Raw genomic sequence first — 18,807 nt, 5'->3', positions numbered from 1 at the left:
CTGGCTGTTGCTGGCTTATATCTGTAACTAGAGGCCCGGTGCACAAAAATTTGTGCACTCGGCTGAGCTTTTAGCTCTGAGGCCTCGCTGCTGAAAACATAGATACAATGTTGCGGTCCGAGCCCGGCTGAATGGAAGCCCTTTTCTGGGGTTTTGCTTAGCTTCTTATTTGCAACATAGTATATAGTTGCTTAGAGTTGCAACTGAGAGGCTGGCAAGTGAGGCGGGGAACGTTGGAGTCTGCAGCAAGCAAGCCTCGTGCTCGCTTCAGTGCCTGGCTGCCGGCCGCTATCTTGGCTGACAGTTAATATGCATATACTCACTGATTAGCCAATGAAAAGGGTAGCGGTCGTACGCCAATTACCATGTTTCTCTTTTATTAGTGTAGATGGTACACCAGTGATCTAGTAAGTAAAATGTGTCTCTGAGCTCTGTTAGCTGCTCCAGCGAATTAATTGAACCTGAGGAGGAGGTTATGGGAACCTCTGATTTACAGCCAGTCGTCAGAAGCTGGTAACAATCTGGACTTGCAATTGGCATCCAAAAGGGAGTGGGGGGAGCGGTGTCTGAGAATTGCTTGTTGGTGTGGAGGAACCCCTCTCCCGGCATTGGAATTGGGTGCAGAGCCCTTTCAGTATAAAAGTGTTTTAACTGTATCTACTAACCAGAGTCAACACTTTATCCACTCATGTCCCCACTCACTGGTTCACCAGACACTTTGTGAGTGATAATTCCGTGTCAGGAGCTCTGCTGGACATCAGGTGGGCCTGTGGCTAAGGCTCAGGTCCCGGCTGCTGAGAAGTCTGCAGCATGGTAACGAAGCCCGGCACTCAGAAGGTATCTGGGGGATTCTTGACATGAAAGTGGACTGTAACTCCAGCAACACTAAGGGGAAAGTAAATTCAGGGCAGGAAAATCAACCTTGTGTTTTGTCACTAAGAGGAAAAGCTACTTGGGTGAGAGTCTACTAGTGGGAGCAGCCTGGCAGGGCCTGAGGGGAGGTACGTGGGTGAGAAGGAGGGAATTCCCAGAAGTGACCTTGCTGTTCTTCCCTGAGGACCGGCCAGGAGGGAAGGGCTGTCGGTGACAAGAAGAGCAGTGTGTGTCACACACTAGGAAGCAGGCCCACCTGCTACCGGGAGACCCTGCACGCAGTACCTCTGGGCCCTGGGAGAGCCATGGGAATGGAACTCCGACCTTGACATTTGCCTGCAGTCTTGTACATATAAGAGGCAGACAACTCCTGGACCATGGGTTACACATTTTGCCTTCTTGGAGAGTGTCCCCTGTCAGGGCGGAGGCTGCTGCCCAGGGCAATCAAGCACCTATTCTGATGATCTGTAGGCGGCGCCGGGAAGCTGGCCAGGTGTCCTAGCATGCTGGAGACACGCCTGATTTTGTCATGCCTACTTAGTTTGTCTGCTTAACTTAGCTGTTGATGTGTTGATGCAGCAAAACACATAGCCTCTGAGACTTTGCCATATATTTATTTGTTAGCCTTCCACGGCCACTTTTTTCCTGGACGGGTCTGTGGCATGCACTTTCTGGCATCCCTTGACCTCTGACCTCCCCGTACCTGGTCTCTTGCCCACACCACCAGCTTTCACTTCCCCATACAACCTCACTCCAACATTCTGGGCCATCTTTAACACTGGCGGGCTCGATCTCAGCTTTTCGTAGTCTGTCACTGCTGTGAGAGGCCATGGAGGGGTGTCAGGCCAGATCACCTAAGGAGGGACCCCGTCTTCTGAAGAAGTCAAGGGTCCAGGCCCTCTGTCCAGCCGCTGTCAGACCTACGTGTAGGAGTCCTTGCTTGGACCACTGTGCCAGCCTTTTCCCTGTAAGGGAGGAATCAGAACATAAGGAGTGTAGTTAGTGACATGAGTGTGAGCTGCAAGAGGAATGGCACCACGAAACCTGGGAATGCCTCTGGCCTCTTCCCTCAGCTCCCCTGACATTTGAACAGTGGTCCCTCACTCAGCCCCTATTCTTGTTTGCTCAAACCATACCTCCCACATCACGGGCCCCACAAGGGCCCCTGCAACTCATCGGGCCCTGCTAAGCACATGCAGCCGGAAGCCGTCCTGCGGAAGTTGCCTTTGTATACTGTGTCTTTAGCTATCCTCCTTTAGTGGCCCCTTCATCCTCCAGGGATAGCACTCGGCTTGACTCCAGGCCCTGGGGAGTAAGGCTCCATACAATCTACCCAGCTGGGACCCCTGCTGTCTAACACCCAGCACCGTCCACCCTGGTCCCAGGACCCATCTCTGACCCTCAGTGTGTGTCAGGCATAACCTCCCTCCGGGGGAAGAGTTCTCCCCATGGTCACGGCCTGGCTCCTGACCTCAGCCCTCCCACCAGAATGCTTGTTTCTCCCTCTCACGCTGCTTCATCCCACCATCCTCCAGCCCGGCCCCGGCCCCCACTTCCGGACCCTCAGTGTGTGTCAGGCATAACCTCCCTCCGGGGAAGAGTTCTCCCCACGGCCATGGCCTGGCTCCTCCCTCAGCCCTCCCACCAGAATGCTTGTTTCTCCCTCCCATGCTGCCTTGTCCCACCATCCTCCAGCCCGGCCCCGTCCCCCACTTCCCGGAGCTCCTCTGGCCATCCCAACATGATCGATCTCTCTCTTTCCTGATATCCCTGATATCCTGCTGCCTTTACAGTCGGCCCCCAAGACAGTATACATGATTGTTTTCCATTAGGAAGTATGTGGGATGTGGGACCTAGTGTCCTGTGCTCAAGGTCTGCCTCTCCCAGGTCCTGGGCCAAGAAAGTTGGGCCCCTCACTTGCCCATCTGCATGTGATGTATGTGACTCTGTAACTATCCCTATGCCCTTCAAAAGCAGGCCAGAGTTTGGCTAAAAACAAATAAAACCAATACTTGCTTGCAATTCTGTTCCCACATGTATAAAACAGGGATGACAATGTGAGGTGTGTTCCCAGATTCTTAGGGCTACCACAAGAACCAGATGTTTGTGAAACCACTTTAGGAAAGGTAAAGATTTACAATAGGTATTATTGTGCCTGTGCAGTAAACTCCTGTGGAATGAAAAGATTTAACATTTGTAATATCAATTATGTGAGAGCAAGCCCCAAGATCTGTCACGTGGAGTAAGTAATGGGTAATTTTACTCAAGCACAAAGGTGACCCAGACATGTACTGTAAGCCTAGGGTTCCGGGGGCAGCAGCCTGCTTGCAGCCAAGTGTCACTGACCATCCGGCGTTAGAGTCACAAGGACATCACCCAGTGCTTTCCTCTGGCTTTATCCATATGCAATAACTTCTGCAAAGCGGTTAAAAACACAATCAAACAAAACAAAAACCTTTGTTTCTTTGTGAAATTCCACTGGTCATCAAGTGGAAGGTAACACTTTAGCAAATGGTAAAAATGCAGTTTTTTGTTGTGTCAAAGGAGAATGAACAGAAATCTGCTTGCTTTTCTCGAACGCTCATGTTTGCAAGAAGCCTGTACAGGCACATCTGCATTCAACTGTGGAGCTGTGTCAGGTGTCTGGACACAACTTCCACATGCCAACGGCCTGCGTTAGGCCCCGTTCTCAGGATGTGGGTATAAACACAGTGGCCTTTATCCCAGGCTGCCCTGATGTTCATACCACAGTGGGTTGAGAAGTACGTGGAGAGTAATGGTGCATGGTGTAAGAAAGCGAAATCCTTATCTTCCATGTAAGATGTCAACTTTTCTAAGACTTGATAGATAATGGAAAAAGAAGGAATAAGTGTATCATTGGGAAACAGCTAAACAGTTTAAAGAGATTGTTTCTGAGAAGTGAAGATAGGGATGGGAGGGGTGGAGCCAGGGGCTATTATAAAAATAACAATAAATAACCTGGGTTATTAGCCTTGTTGAATATTTATCTTTCTAAGCTCAGACCAATATTTTAATTTAAAGGAAAAGAAATAATACATGAAAATATCCCTAAACTAAAAGACACAAGTCTCCGGATTAAAAGGCCCAAGTTCCACCCTGGCCAGTGCTGCTCAGTGGTTAGATTCCCAAAGGGTTGCAAGCTCAATTCCCGGTCAAGGGCATGTACCTGGGTTGCAGGACAGATCAATGTGTCTCTCTCACATCAATGTTTCTCTCTCTCTCTCTCTCTCTCTCTCTCTCTCTCTGTCTCTCTCTCACACATAAATAAATAAATAAATGGAAATAAAATAAGAAAAATAAAAGACCCAAGTTCTAAGTTTGCTAGATTTAGAAAAACAAATCAAACAGAAACAGTTATCCAGTTAAATTTCATAAACAGTGAGTAAACTTGCGGTAAAAGTATGTTCCAAAAGTACTCATAGTTTATCTGAAATTTAAATATAATAGGCATCCTCTATGCCAAATATATGCAGACTAAGGTACAAAGTCATGATATTGCAACGCACCAAGGATAAAGAGAAGATGTTAACTCCCAGATGGAAAGAAATGTCACATACAAAGAAATCAGAAAAGTATCAACTTCTCATGGCAAGACTGGGTGTTCAGAAGCAACAGAGCAATGCCTTCAAAATTCTGAAGAAAAATGACATCCACTCTGAAATTTTGCACCGTCTAATCATTAATGAAGTTTGAGAGTTAAATAAAGGCATGCAGTTTCAAAAATGTACCTGCCCTTTACCTTTCCTATAAAATGTGTGGAGGGTTTGCCCACCAAAAGAAGAAACACCACGGAAGAAGAAAAGATGTGCAGGGAAGCGGAGACTCAGCACCAGAGAGGAGGCAGTGAATCCCAGGACACAGCGGTGCTGAGGCAGAGACAGCAGGCAAGACTGGAGTGGGAGACTGGGAGGCCCCGGAATGCAAGACTCCTGGGGAAAGGAACCCGGAGAAAGCCTGACGCTTCAATCACATGGACAATGGTGTTTAAATGGGCTTTCCAACTCTGTTTGGGGAGTTTGGAAAGAGTTATAAATACTAGTAGGTACAAAGAAAATTAAGCAGGTGAAGAAAATTAGGGAATTATCAACAAAATGTTTACAAGAGATTAAGTGAACATGTCATAGTATACTGCTTGGCAATGCAGAAAATAATATTTGATAGTAATGATAAATATATACATTAAACATAGATTTAACCAATCAATTATGTTGGAAGCAGAGAAAGTGGGCACATAGTTTCATACAAAGATAAAAGGTAATGTCCCATCACCCAGGGTAAAGTCAGTCCTTATAGCAGTCCGCAAGGCCCTACGTAACAGAGTTGCCCCAACTTTGCATTCTAATCTTATTCCTCATTGCTGTCCCCTTGACACCTTGCTCCAGCAACAGGGGCTACTTTGCTGTTCTGTTCCCCAGTTACACCATATGTCCTCCCACCGCAGGCCTTCGCACTTGCTATTCCCTTTGCTTAGAATCTCCTCCCTCCACACACCCACAGGGCTCATCCTCCCGTCCTTCACGTTAGAGATAAAACACTTAGCCCTTCCACCTTGCACCATGCTTGCCCTTTCCCTTATTACCCCCGTCTCGTACTTACCACGTTCCCCGACCACAGGGCCTTTAGACACGCTGTTCTCTCTGCCTGAAATGCTGTTTCTAGAACCTTTCCCTATTTACTTCCTGTTCATCATTCAAATATCAGCTAAAGAGCCATTAAGGCAAAGCCCCCTATCTTAGGTTCTTATAGTACAGGTATGTGGATCTCTGTATTTTGTAACACTTGCCACAATTGCAATTTTACATTTGAGCTTGTTGGATTAACATCTGCTTCCACCCCCACCATCGACACTAACATCCCCACACAATCATAAGCTCTATTAAAGCAGGAAATCATTTGTTTTATTCATCATTATATCCTTATTGTCTATACATAGTAGAGGCTCAATAAATACATATGGAATAAATTGTTGAAATACTTCCTTTTATTACTGCAACAACCAATATGTACTGCTTGGGTATAACAATTAGTCATCTGTCTCATTCTAGGACTAGGAGACCGCATGCTATTTCTCTAAAGCCCTGCCACTCACTCTCTCTAGACGTCCAGTTCCCATCTTCACACATAAATTCTGAAAATGTGTATTCACATAAAATACACAAAAGACTATGTGTTGTATGGGGTTTCTATCCTGGCGAGCTAACATATTATGAACCCTTCCTCACACTTTGCCGTTTAAACACAATCATTCACGATATATCTCCTGCACTTCACATATGATCTTCAAATACATAATCTTCCTTCATACTTCAGCTCAGACTCCATTGGCTGAATTCCAGAGCACAACTGATTGAGGGTGGAGATTCCCCATTGTAAGCAAAAGCGATGATTTTTATCTTGTCTCAATGTTATAAAGTTTAACACCTATGCTCTGTTTCCCCTTATTTTTATAAAATAAGGGCACAAATGCAACAAAAAGAGAAAAGATGGTGACACTGACTGGCTGACAGGGCCACCATGAGAATGACCATTTGTCAGCAAATGAGCAAAATTCTAAATCCAGCATAAGGTAGAGGACTCAGGGGTTCTAAATGTGAGCATCTAATGTTGAGCTCATTTGTTTACACTACCTGATAATCCAGTACTAATATAAGCCTTTGCTGAGTAAAACAAGTTTGAATCTATCCAGTTTTACTTCTACTTATTTAGAATTGTATGATAAACCAAATATTCTTAAAGTTCATTCTAAAGAACTAGAGACTTGGTGCACGGATTCGTGCACTGGTGGGGTCCCTCAGTCTGGCCTGTGGGGATCAGGAGAAACCAGCAGTTCTACATCCCCTGAGGGATGTAATAGTGTGTGAAGCAGCAGGCGGCCGGGGAGGAGCCCAAGCCCTGGCAGGGCACCGTGTTGTTCCCACTCATCCTGGCCCCTCTGTGCCTGCCACGGCTGCCGTTCAGTAGGCTCGCTGCCGCTCCACTGCAGTCTCCACACACCCATCCTAGAGCAATACTGGCACGTCCATAACCAAGAAGAGGCTGCAGGCTCCCTCCCAGTCAGTACTGATGCTGTTCCCGATCCCAGCCCGGTCCGAATGGGGAGGGGTGCACAAGGGGAGTGTCCGAGGGAGAGGCTCGTGCTGCCACAGCTGTGTTTGCCAGCCATGAGCCCAGCGTCTGGCAACCATTGGGTCAGCTGAGTGGCGCTTCCACTGTGGGAGCACACTGACCACCAGGGGACAGCTCCTGTGTTGAGCATCATAGCTACCGGTTGACCAGCTGAACTGTCACTTAGGCTTTTATATATATAGATAAGACTATCAGGTTTCTTCTTTTACATTAACTCCCCTCAGACACAAACTAAGGGAGTCTTAATTTTTGTATGTCTGCATTATAATACAATTACACAACTAAAGCTGAGAGTTTTCATTTGTGTATTATTAAAATACTCCTTCCTTTGCCCCCAAAGCAGTCTCTGGCAATAGCTATGAGAGATCATGTCTTCCAATGGGCTGCAGTCCCAGAGCGTGGACCTTGCCACATCAGCAGGGGAAATCTGGGACCACGATCTGGACGCTCCTCCCTCCTGCTGGACCCAGTGTGAATCACTGGCCCTCTCAATCTCCTGTCTATACTCGCTGCTCTTGTCGCTGTTTTCAGAGTTAGACTCAACAGCTGTTTCACAATCATTCTTGGCATTTCTGTGAGTGATGTGGAATCTGGCATTCCTTGAAACCTTGAGCTTGATAAAATTTTGTTCCCCTCGGGTACATCACCAAATCCCTGTGCATCCCCAGAGAGGTAGAGAAGTGGCATGTGGCACGTTGGGGACTATGGTTTATATGTAGACACCCACAGAAAAATTGTCAGGATATTCTCCAGGCTTTGTGTCCACCACTATATATGTTTTGCAGTTTTATTGATATAGTAGAGGCCTGGTGTATGGATTCATACACCTGTGGGATCCCTCGGCCTGGCCTGCGGGGATAGGGCTGAAACCATCTCTCCCACATCCCCCAAGAGGTCCCAGATTGTGAGAGGGTGCAGGCCAGGCCAAGGAACCCCACCGGTGCACAATTAGGGTTGGGGAATGTCCTTGGGAGGGCTCCAAGGCGTGTCTGGCCTGTCTCGTCCAGTCCCAATCAGTTCACCCACAGAAAAATTGTCAGGATATTCTCCAGGCTTTCTGTCCACCACTATATATGTTTTGCAGTTTTATTGATACAGTAGAGGCCTGGTGCATGGATTCATACACCTGTGGGGTCCCTCGGCCTGGCCTGCGGGGATCGGGCTAAAACCATCTCTCCCACATCCCCCAAGGGGTCCCAGATTGTGAGAGGGTGCAGGCCAGGCCAAGGGACCCCACCGGTGCACAATTAGGGTTGGGGAATGTCCTTGAGAGGGCTCCAAGGCGTGTCTGGCCTGTCTAGCCCAGTCCCAATCAGTTGGAACCCAGCAGCAAGCTAGCCTACCAGTCAGAGCATCTACTCCCTGGTGGTCAGTGCGCATCATAGCAACTTGTCAAATGGTCAAATGGTGGAACACTTAGCATATTAGGCTTTTATTATATAGGACAATTGACATACAGCACTATATAATTTTAAGATTGACTTACATATATTGTGAAATGATTACCACATAAGTTTAGTTAACATCCATCATCTCATATAGCTACAAAAGAAAAGAAATGCCTTTTTCCTTGTGCTGAGCACTCTTAGGATCTATTCTCTTCACAACGTTCAAATCTACTATACAGCAGTGTCAGCTGTAGTCATCATGTTGTACATTACATCCTAGTACTTACTTATTTTAAAACTACAAGTTTTTACCTTCAACCAATCCCTCTATATTGCCTCTGATAATCACTAATCTGATCTCTTTTTCTGTGAGTTTGGTGTTATTTATTTATTTATTTATTTTCTATTCCACATGTAAGTGAGATCATACAGTATTTATCTTTCTCTGTGTGACTTATTTCACTTAACACAATGCCCTCAACGTCCATCCCTGTTGTCACAAATGGCAAGATTTCCTTCTTTTATGGCTAAATAATATTCCACCATTGTCTTTAAGACCAAGTGTAGGTTATAATCTATATATATAAAAGCCTAATATGCAAATTGTCCCCTTGGAAGTTCAACCGGGAGACCAGGAGTTCAATCGCTTGCACTGACCACCAGGGGGTGGTGTGGAATGAAGGAAGGCCCTGGCCAACAGCTGAATGCCCCTATTGGCCCTGATAGCCAGCCAGGCCTAGGGACCCTACCCATTCACGAATTACATGCACTGGGCTTCTAGTGGTCAATAAAAATGCAAATTAAGCAAGATACTATTTCATGTCCATCAAATTAACAGTCCCCCTCCACAACTAGATTATTCAGAACTGGTTGGATAACATAAACACTCATTCAGAGCAGTGATTTCTTTGGTCTGTTTGTCTCTCAGTTTCTATAACCAGCATTACCCTTTTTCAAGATGGAAATAATTATTTCTGGTCCTAAAAGACACTCTCATTGCAAACAATTCAGGCACTGCATAAAATGTTAAAAAGAAACTGAAATTCATGTATATCCCTTCAACCCAGAAAATAACACATTGATTTTGCAATTGCACAGAGCTGGTCTTAGCCCAGTCACTTACTTGGCACCTCATCTGATAAATGGGAATAATGATTGAAGGTGCTCACAGTGCGAGGATTTAAGATAATATTGTAATTGCTAGCTGTGACCATTACTAATATTGATATACTTCCAGTCTTTTTATGCATAAATACATATGAATAATGATTGAAGGTGCTCACAGTGCGAGGATTTAAAATAATATTTGTAATTGCTAGCTGTGACCATTACTATTATTGATACACTTCCAGTCTTTTTATGCATAAATACATAGATGTCATGTGCATTTCTTATGTTCCCACAAAGTGGCTTTTGTGTGACAAAAAGATTATTTAGCAAATACATTACTTTGATAAATAAATAAATAATGTACTAAGGTTCTAAATCTTTAAATCAAGTTCTTCCTGAAGTTTTGAGTTCAACTGACAAATTTTATGACTCTATTCATAAGCAGAGGTTGCCTCTTTTGTTTTTCAAAAGCCTGTGCTACTAGAGAGAGTTTGAAAGCAACAAAGAGAGAACTCCTTGAAGCGTTTGTATTATGGATTGAATGTTCATGGTCCCTAAATTCATATGCTGAAGCCCTAATCCCCAGTGTGGCTATATTTGGAGATGGGGACTTTAAGGAAGTAATTAAGCTTAAGTGTGGTCATAGAGTGAGGCTGGTCCCATGGGATTGGTGTCCTTATAAAAGAGTGAGACACTGGAGCTTGCACAGAGGAAAGGTCATGTGAAGGCACAGCAGGTAGGTCAGAGGTCAGCAGTAAGAAAAGAGCAGGGATCCAAACACCACTAGATGGTTAACATCCCTGGAGATGGGCAGAATTTGGAGGGTTGACTTTTGGGTGCATACATTTGTCCAAACCTGAGGCTCGGGCTCCCCGCCGGGCAATGAAGCTGCATAGACACTGCTGGGTTTGTGAACTGAGATTTACCCAGTCCTAGAGTTGTCAGATTTAGCAAATGAAAGTACAAGAGCTGCAGGTAAATTGCAGTTTCAGATGATTTTGGAATATTTGCAACCTTCTTATACAAAAAAGTGGTCACTGCTTTCTGGAATTCAAATTAACTAGGCATCCTATATTTTATCTGGCCACCCTACCCAGTATGGGAGCAATGATCTGAAGGGCATGTTAGTAATGTACATCAAAACGGTTAAGCCATACAAAATTGTTAGCACGACAACTCCACTTCTAAGAATTTAGTCACAAAAAATCATTAGATAATAGATAAACACATACAGGTAAGCGTATTATTACCATATTGCTTATAATGAGTGAGTACATAGTTAGGGTATTTTTCTTCAAATGTATACAGCCTTAAAATGTTATTTTTTAAATCTATATTTATTAATATGAAAAGATATGTAGGATTTAAAATTAAATTTAAAAAGCTAATAAAATAATTTTAAGTTTGATTTTATTTTTAACTACATCTTTTATATGTGCAACTCACACACACACAAAAATCTGGATAATTATACCAACATGTTGACAGGAGTCACCTCTGGATTGTGAGATTATTGGTGACTTTTACTTGGCTCCATATGCCTTCATGCATACATTATTTTAATAATCAAAACAAAACAATAATGCTATTACAATTTTGAAAGTAAAAGTACTACTAACTCTCCAAAAAGAATTATGCAAAAGTATTCTTTGATATTTATGTAATCTTACAATCTGAAGCAGCGAGTCCCTGTGTAGATAGATTCAGGGCCTCCTTACCTAAAGTCGTGGGTATGTTCCTCCTCCTATTTTGGTGTTGATTTATCTAAGCTATGTCATCTTTCTCTTGCCTAAGCCACAGAAGAACCTGGATGTATATTTGCTATTTTTGTTTATTTGTGTTTTCGGGGGAGGTGTTTCTTCTTTTTCTTTTGGCTACCCTATATCTGTGTTATCCCTTCTTGTCATTACAGAGCACCAATATTCCTCCCGAGAAACCCTCTCCACACCCCATGCTCACTCCATGTGCTGTGGGTAAAACTACGTCCAATCTTGGCTCCAGGGGTGTACATGTAGCCCAGATATGTCCAATCAGAGCATACCATTCCCCTGGCCTAATAATCTGCCCAGATAAGAGGATGAGGTGGGATTCTGACTGATGGAAATCAGATCATGGATTTTGGGGGGGTCAAGAGAAGCACTCTTTCTATTGGACCAGAACCTGAGAGGCTATATGTCTGTAGTTGCTAGCCATCTTGCCACCCTCTGAAGCCAACACAAACAGCAGAATTGCATTAATAGAGAAGGGGAAAGTTTACCTCCTGGATCACCCTGTACCTGAAGCCCAATTTTATTTCATTTTTGAAGAAGTTCATTATTTTCAAGTAACTTAGCATGGACCTTAGATTTATCACAAATTCTCCAACAAAGGCTATAGTTAATTTAATTGATATGAGAATAAAATTAATTAGTCCTACTAGTACTAAGTGAAAACACTACTTATAGGTATGAGTAGAATTTTATAGGTGGAAACACCCTTACGAGTAGGGTTGGTAAGCATCCTGTATATACAAAACAAGTCTTGTATTTAATGATTTTGCCTTGCTTTCTGTATTGGCTTTCTCAGGACACCCTAAATGTCCTGTATTCAGCTTTTTTCAATAAATTCCAAAAATTCAGCAGTTAGAGCTATATCTCAAATTAATCTGGGCATTTACTAAATTTGGTGGCTTTACTAAGCAGTCATTCAATTCCTACAACCTCCCATGCTTCACCCTGCTCTATAGATCTCTGCCAACTGAAACCCAAGTTTAGACAGTTATATGAGTTAATAAATTTCCCTTTTTTGATTAAGTTGTTTTAAACCTTATTTACTCTCTTATAACCAAAAGAAAGCTAACTGGACCCAATTAATTACAGGACCATCAACAACTAAGCTCTATAATCTATAATAATAAAAGAGTAATATGTTAATTAGACCAGACGTCTTCCAGACATCATTCCGGACATCCTTCCTGATGAAGTCAGGGCCGAAGGGAAGCCAGCCTAGGTCCTGGGTGCCTGCAGGTGGCCAGCAGATTAGACCAGACGTCTTCCAGACATCATTCCGGACATCTTTCCTGATGAAGTTGGGGCCGAAGGGAAGCCAGCCTAGGTCCTGGGTGCCAGAGGGAAGCTGGTGCAGCAGCCAGGGGAAGGAAGGCCTACTCTTGCATGAATTTTCATGCATCAGGCCTCTAGTCTAATTATAATAATAGCTACATTTTATTAATCACTTACTGTGTCTAAGACATTTTAAATACATTATCTTATGCATAGGCCACCCATTCTTTGAAATAGACATTATTTTCTCTATTTCACAGATGAAGAACGTGAGGCTCCATGAGGTTAAATAATTCCCCCAAAATCACTCATCTAGATGGATGGAACCAGGATGTCAGACTCCAATTTACACTCTTCCACTGACCATCTAGTCTAGACTTTGGATTCTGCACTCAGATCTCACACCACAGAAAGAATTCTTTTACTGGGCTTGGGTTCACTACCAGTTGAGCTAAAATAACCACCAGAAAATCTAACTTCCCACAATAGCTCTGATTTGAAGCCAAGTATATGAAAACTGCGTAAAAATAGCCTCAGTTTAAAGTGGGCAAAGGAAGTCACCTTATTACTACCATTTTCTCTAATTTCTAATCTTCTCTCATTTTGAGGGGGGCGGGGGGAGGCAACCTAATTTTTGGAGGCCTTGCTTTGGCAAGGCTGAAAAAAAAAAGATACAAAAGCAACTAGTTGGCTCACCTGAGTCATGTTGAATACCAATCAGCATCATTGCAATCTCAAAGCATTAATTAAAGTCACCTCCATTGTTGAAGTTAGTTGGATAACTGCAAATTTTCCACTTCATATGAACACTGCCTAAAACTGTACAAGCTGGACATGAACATATGCATGCAGACCTGAGACAAGGAAATCACTAGATTTCCAAGAAATAATTTGTTTCTTATCTATATTATAAAAGACCAGAGGCTGTAACACCGTAATGACCAAATGACCGGTTGCCAGGAGGTGCATTGATGGATCTCATGGTGCGGCGGGTCTGGGTCTTGCGGCGCAGCAGGAGTCCAGGTTCCGCCAGTGCAGCGGGGGTCTGGGTCTCGCGTGAATTCACATGCTGGGCCTCTAGTAAATATATAAAAATCCTATATAATAAAAGCCTAATATGTTAACTGTCCGGTCGTCTGGTGTTCGGTCAGCTAGTGACCAGTCGACTGTTCAACCAGTCAAAGTGTAATATGCTAATGATATGCTAAGGCCACTCAATCACTCGCAATGATGTGCACTGACAACCAGGGGGCAGACGCTCTGACTGGTAGGTTAGCTTGCTTCTGGGGTCCCGCCAATTGGAACTGAGCCCGATGGGCCGGACATGCCCTGGAGCCCTCCTGTGGTTCCTTTCCGGCTGGCCAACCTCCTGCAACCCTCCCCAGCCAGCCGGCTCCAATCGCCCTGATCGGGACTGGGTGAGATAGGGTTGGGCATGCCCTGGAGCCCTCCCACAGTCCCTCTCTAGCTTCGATCGTGCACCAGTGGGGTCCCTCGGCCTGGCATGCGCCCTCTCACAATTTGGGACCCCTCGAGGGATGTCAGGGAGCCGGTTTCACCGGATCCCTTAGGCCACTCCCCTTGGGAGGGTGTCAGATGCAGGGCTCATGGCTGGCAAGTGCTGCTGTGGACCCCACCCATGCACGGATTCATGCACCGGGCCTCTAGTATATAAATAAAATGATTCACGCACATTAACCTGTAACATGACATTCCATGTGCAATCATCTTGTGTTAGTTATTTCTCACAGTAACCCAACATACCTCTCAAGAAATTCAGGTACAGCAGATGAAGGATTAGTTAGTTCTGCTCAAAGTCAGATGGTCAATAGCAAACACATACGACCAAGTTTCTCACTTTCCAGAAGTGACTGAGTCCTTTGGGTCATCAAATCACAGTTCATTGTGCTCTTGCCGTCCTTAGTCTCTGCTCTCCTCATTTGCAACCTGGGGTGTCAGTGGCATAATGCTGCTACTTCCCCTGAAAGACAGCAAAGGCAGGGACCAGGGGCTCCTATAGAAGCCTGGAGGGATGGAGCCTGGCAGGCCAAGCTTTTTGGTTTGTTTCTGAATAAATCTATTTGTCAAACATCTCCACTTGCCAATTTCCTGGCAGCCCTGAATATTTTATGGAGGAAGTTCCAGGAACAAAAGAGACGTTGTTCCTTACAGCCCCATCCCAGAGGGCTGGGGGAAAGCTGCAGCCTCCTAGAGAGGGTCAACAGGCAACCAGTGTGGCTGAAGGGGATGGAATTTGTGACACTACACCCCCAAGGTCAATAGGATGATGACAAGCACCCCACCCACCTCCACTCCACGCCTCCTAGTGCACAGGCGTGCTTTTCACTGTTGAGAAATGAAGAGAAGAGTTTCTGCAGCCTGGCCTAGCAATACCCCAAATACAAAGGTTCTTTGCAAGTCCACCTCTGAACTTCAGGACCCAACTCAGCCCATTTACCCATGAGCTCCTAGCAGATGCTCAATAAGTGACTGTAACCTCTTCTACCTTGATTCCTGCAAGAGCCTTCCGTCAGTGGCACAGCAAGGTCAGTGCGTTGAGAGAGGTCTGCCCCATACAGGCAATAAAGGGACGCATTGTCCACAGAGAATTTAAAAACGAGAATAAAACTGCCTTTTTTTCACACGTTCCAGCAATTACAAACAATGTCAGTGATACAGTATTCCTCCAGACTACAGTGGACCACCTCTCCCGCTGTGGCGATGCCAGCCACTGTTCCCACGGGGTCTCCACCCTCTCCTTCCCACTCCTAGTCTCACTTCAGCCAGAAGGATCACTTCAAAATGGGATCTGAGCATGAGAAGCCCGTGATTTAACACTCTTGCTTTCTCCCTCGGCCTTCAGATTGAATCCAACCTCTCACAGCTTCTGGCTCTTCCCAATCTGAGTCCAACCGATTTTTCTAGCCTCCCCTGCATCCTTTCTCCCTCCTCATGTGTCCAAAATTCCTGGTTCGTTGAACACATCAGCTCGTTTTCAGGCTTCCATGCTTTTTTTTGTTCAAGCCATTCCTCCTATTCAGAATTTTCCTTTTAGTAATCTTGCCTGGAAAACCTCTCTGACTGCCTCCAGCCGGGAAGAATTCATTATTCTTCGTGCCTCACCTGGAGCCCTGCTCCATGCCCCACTATCACTTACTGCATAGTCCACCCACTCTGCTTCCATTGACTACAGTTGACGCCTGTGCTCCCCCCAATGAAGCCCCATGCAGTGCCTGGCTACTGTGATTTTCTCCAAGTCTGAGCTGAATGAAGGCTTTCCTAGGAGGTTACTTGTAGAGGTGTCCCATCTCAGCCAAGGGAATAAGTGAGCTAACACTTGAGACTTCCGAACCAACTCTGTCATAAAGGAGCCATGATAGTCATGTGGCCTTGAGCCAATTAAATGATCTCTCAGGACCTCAATGATTTCTTTCATTTATAAAACGAGAAAGTGAAGCTGAATGGTGGAGCAGACCCCTTTCAACTCCCATGGCTGGGAGGTTTTCCACAGAGAGACTAGCCCAGGCTGAACCAGAACCTTTGTCCTAAGTCAGGGCTTCTAGGAAAGAGGCTCAGATCGCCTCAGCCTCCGCCCTCCACCACGTCAGAGGACAGGTCAACAGTGCCCGCTTGGCTGCTGGAGGCCCAGCCTCGTGGGTGACAGGGCAGTTAAGGAAGTGACTGTGAAGGGCTCTTGGACCCTTTGAAAACCATTCTATCTGATGACAACCAACGAGAATGCTAAAATTCCACCACACCAGCCATTCTGGGCCATGGAAAACTACACCACTGCATCCTTTGCTTTGGGGAAAAGAGCTTGTCATTCCTATCTTCCTCTTCCCTCCTTCCAATCCTCCCACCTGGCAGAAAAGCCACACAGGGGTGGGGGACAGCCTTCCTAGCAGGTGTTTCTCCAGAAACTCATTGGGGGTGGGGCATCAAAAGTCATCAAGGACATTGATTGATCCTCTGCACTAACCCAGCAAATCAACTAACAAGCCAGGGTGGGCAGGCCCTGGGAGAAGGGAAGAATGCTATTGCTGCAGGAATCTGCTGGGTGGTGGCTCTATCTCAGTCAGGGGGCTGCTCAATGGGTACATAAAGGGAAGTCAGGGGTACCAGTATTTGACCTCCTCCCTCCTGGTGCAGCATGCAGCTCTGCTGCCTGCATTGCCTGAGGCAAAACCCCGCCTCCTCCCGTCCCTCCTCCCAGCACCCCAGGGAGAGAATCTGCAGGATTCTGACAGGAGCGCCTGCAGTCTCTGGGAGCCTCTCCAGGACTGGCCTGTGCAAAGGACAAGGTTTGAACAAGGAGAGGAAGAGTGAAGGGAAACAGTCCTTGGTTTGAGTCAGGAGAGAGTTTGAGCCAATCGCTGGCTGCTGGTGGAGGATGGTAGAGGGTGCATGCGGTGACCTGGTTAGATTTTTCTTTGCCTAGTTAAGCTCAAATCCATTCCAGATGTCCCGGCTGGGGACGCAGCACTGCAAGGGCCTCCAGCACTCAGAGCCGCCTCCCAGGATGGACGCAGGTGGGCTTTCAGACTACTTGGGGCAGGGCGGCAGGGCAGGGGGGTGCAGGGGAGAGAAGTTTAGGTGGTGAATGAGAGAAATTATTCAGGATGGGAGGTGACAGTTGAGGATACTGAACTTGGCCCTGGGCAGTTGCTGTTGGAGATAACCCTCCTTGCTCCTGCAATGGCTGTGCTTTCTGCAGCGGACTGCAGTGAGGCGCTAGGTCTGGGGCTGCAGGTCAGACCGCTGCCGTGGGTGCCATGCACTGTCCTGGTGCCCAGGCCTCCTGTCCTCAGGTGCCATGATCTAACTGCGAAGTGGGGTGGCGTTTGGGAGAAAAAGCTGACTGCGCTTTGCACAAGCGGCTCCCTGCAGTAGAAGGGATGTGGCCGAGAATGAAAAGGAAGGGCGTCCTGCGCGGCAGCTGATGGGAGCTAAGGTGATTTCATCCTGGAAGGTCTTCAGGGGGTGGGAGATGCTCTTTTCCAAAGGGCCTGGCAGGACTGGCCTGGGCTGCCAGAGAACAGCTGCTGCTGACTGAGGGAGAAGCTGTGCAACCTTGGGCAACTCCATCAACCTCTCTGGGCCCAAGGCAAACATCATAATGTCTGCTCTACTGACCTTAGTGGATTGTTATGATGTTCAACCGTGAAAGAGATTTGTAAAATGTGAAGTGCAAGCTCTTTTATCATCATCCTTAGAATTTCTTAGACTAGTGGTACCCAGCTCTGTCTGCACACTGAAATCGCTTGGGAGCTTTTATAAAAAATGCTACACCTGGACCCCACCCTAGATCAATTATTCAAATTGGGAGAGGAGTAAGATAAGACAGCAGAGGGGGTAGGAAGTGGTACTTAAAAAGAAAAAATACTTGTTGGTGATTCTGATGCCCTGGGAAGGTTCAGACATTCTGCCCAGACTCCCCAAGCTTCCTGAAGATAAAGCACTTGGAGCACATCTTTAAAAAGCAGCTTCTTGGCTTTTCTCAGATCCAGTGAATCGGAATTTCCAGGAGGCCCGGCAATCTGAAAACAGCGTGGACATGTCATTCAGGGGCAAGTCCGTCAGTGCTCCCCTTCCCTGCAGGATGAGTAGTGATGCCCAGCAATGCTCTTGGCAGCAGGGCAGAGCAGCAGCTCAGGGGAGGGGGTCCTCCTTAGATGATGTGTGCAGACGTGTGCTTCCGGGATAAGGTGGCACTAGGTGGCCACATCCAATCTCACTCCTGCTCCCTTGGGGAGAGTCCAATTATAAAATGACAAATTTCCCAGCCAAAGAATCTGAGAGCCTTAAGATAAAAAAGAAACCATGATGAGTGTTCTATAAGTAACAGCACAGGTTACCAGTGTTTTATTGATTAGCCCAGGGGTGGGCAAACTTTTTGACTCAAGGGCCACAATGGGTTCTTAAACTGGACCGGAGGGCTGGAACAAAAGCATGGATGGAGTGTTTGTGTGAACTAATATAAATTCAAAGTAAACATCATTACATAAAAGGGTACGGTCTTTTTTTTTTTAGTTTTATTCATTTCAAACGAGCAGGATCCGGCCCGCGGGCCGTAGTTTGCCCACGGCTGGATTAGCCTATGGATTGTCCAGGCTTTCCTGCTTCACACTCTCTCTGCTGACTCTGTCCCATTCATAAGATTATATAAACACACACACTCACACACACACACTCACACACACACACACTCACACTCTCACAAACACATTCACACTCACAATCACACACAC

General features: G+C 45.9%; 1 protein-coding gene across 1 annotated transcript in view; it reads right to left on the bottom strand.

Annotated features, from left to right (window-relative positions):
• Positions 1-1,471: 1,471 nt before the first annotated feature.
• The window catches only part of KCNA6 (potassium channel, voltage gated shaker related subfamily A, member 6), a 32,909-nt gene continuing 15,573 nt past the window's right edge, over positions 1,472-18,807 (bottom strand). The window contains exon 2 of the mRNA XM_005877041.2: positions 1,472-1,838. The gene's annotated coding sequence lies outside the window, so the exon portion shown is untranslated. The remainder of the gene's footprint in view (positions 1,839-18,807) is intronic.

Source organism: Myotis brandtii, unplaced genomic scaffold, assembly GCF_000412655.1.
Source record: "Myotis brandtii unplaced genomic scaffold, ASM41265v1 scaffold504, whole genome shotgun sequence".
In the NCBI taxonomy this organism is placed as follows: domain Eukaryota; kingdom Metazoa; phylum Chordata; class Mammalia; order Chiroptera; family Vespertilionidae; genus Myotis; species Myotis brandtii.
This window is presented reverse-complemented; position numbering and strand designations above follow the sequence as displayed.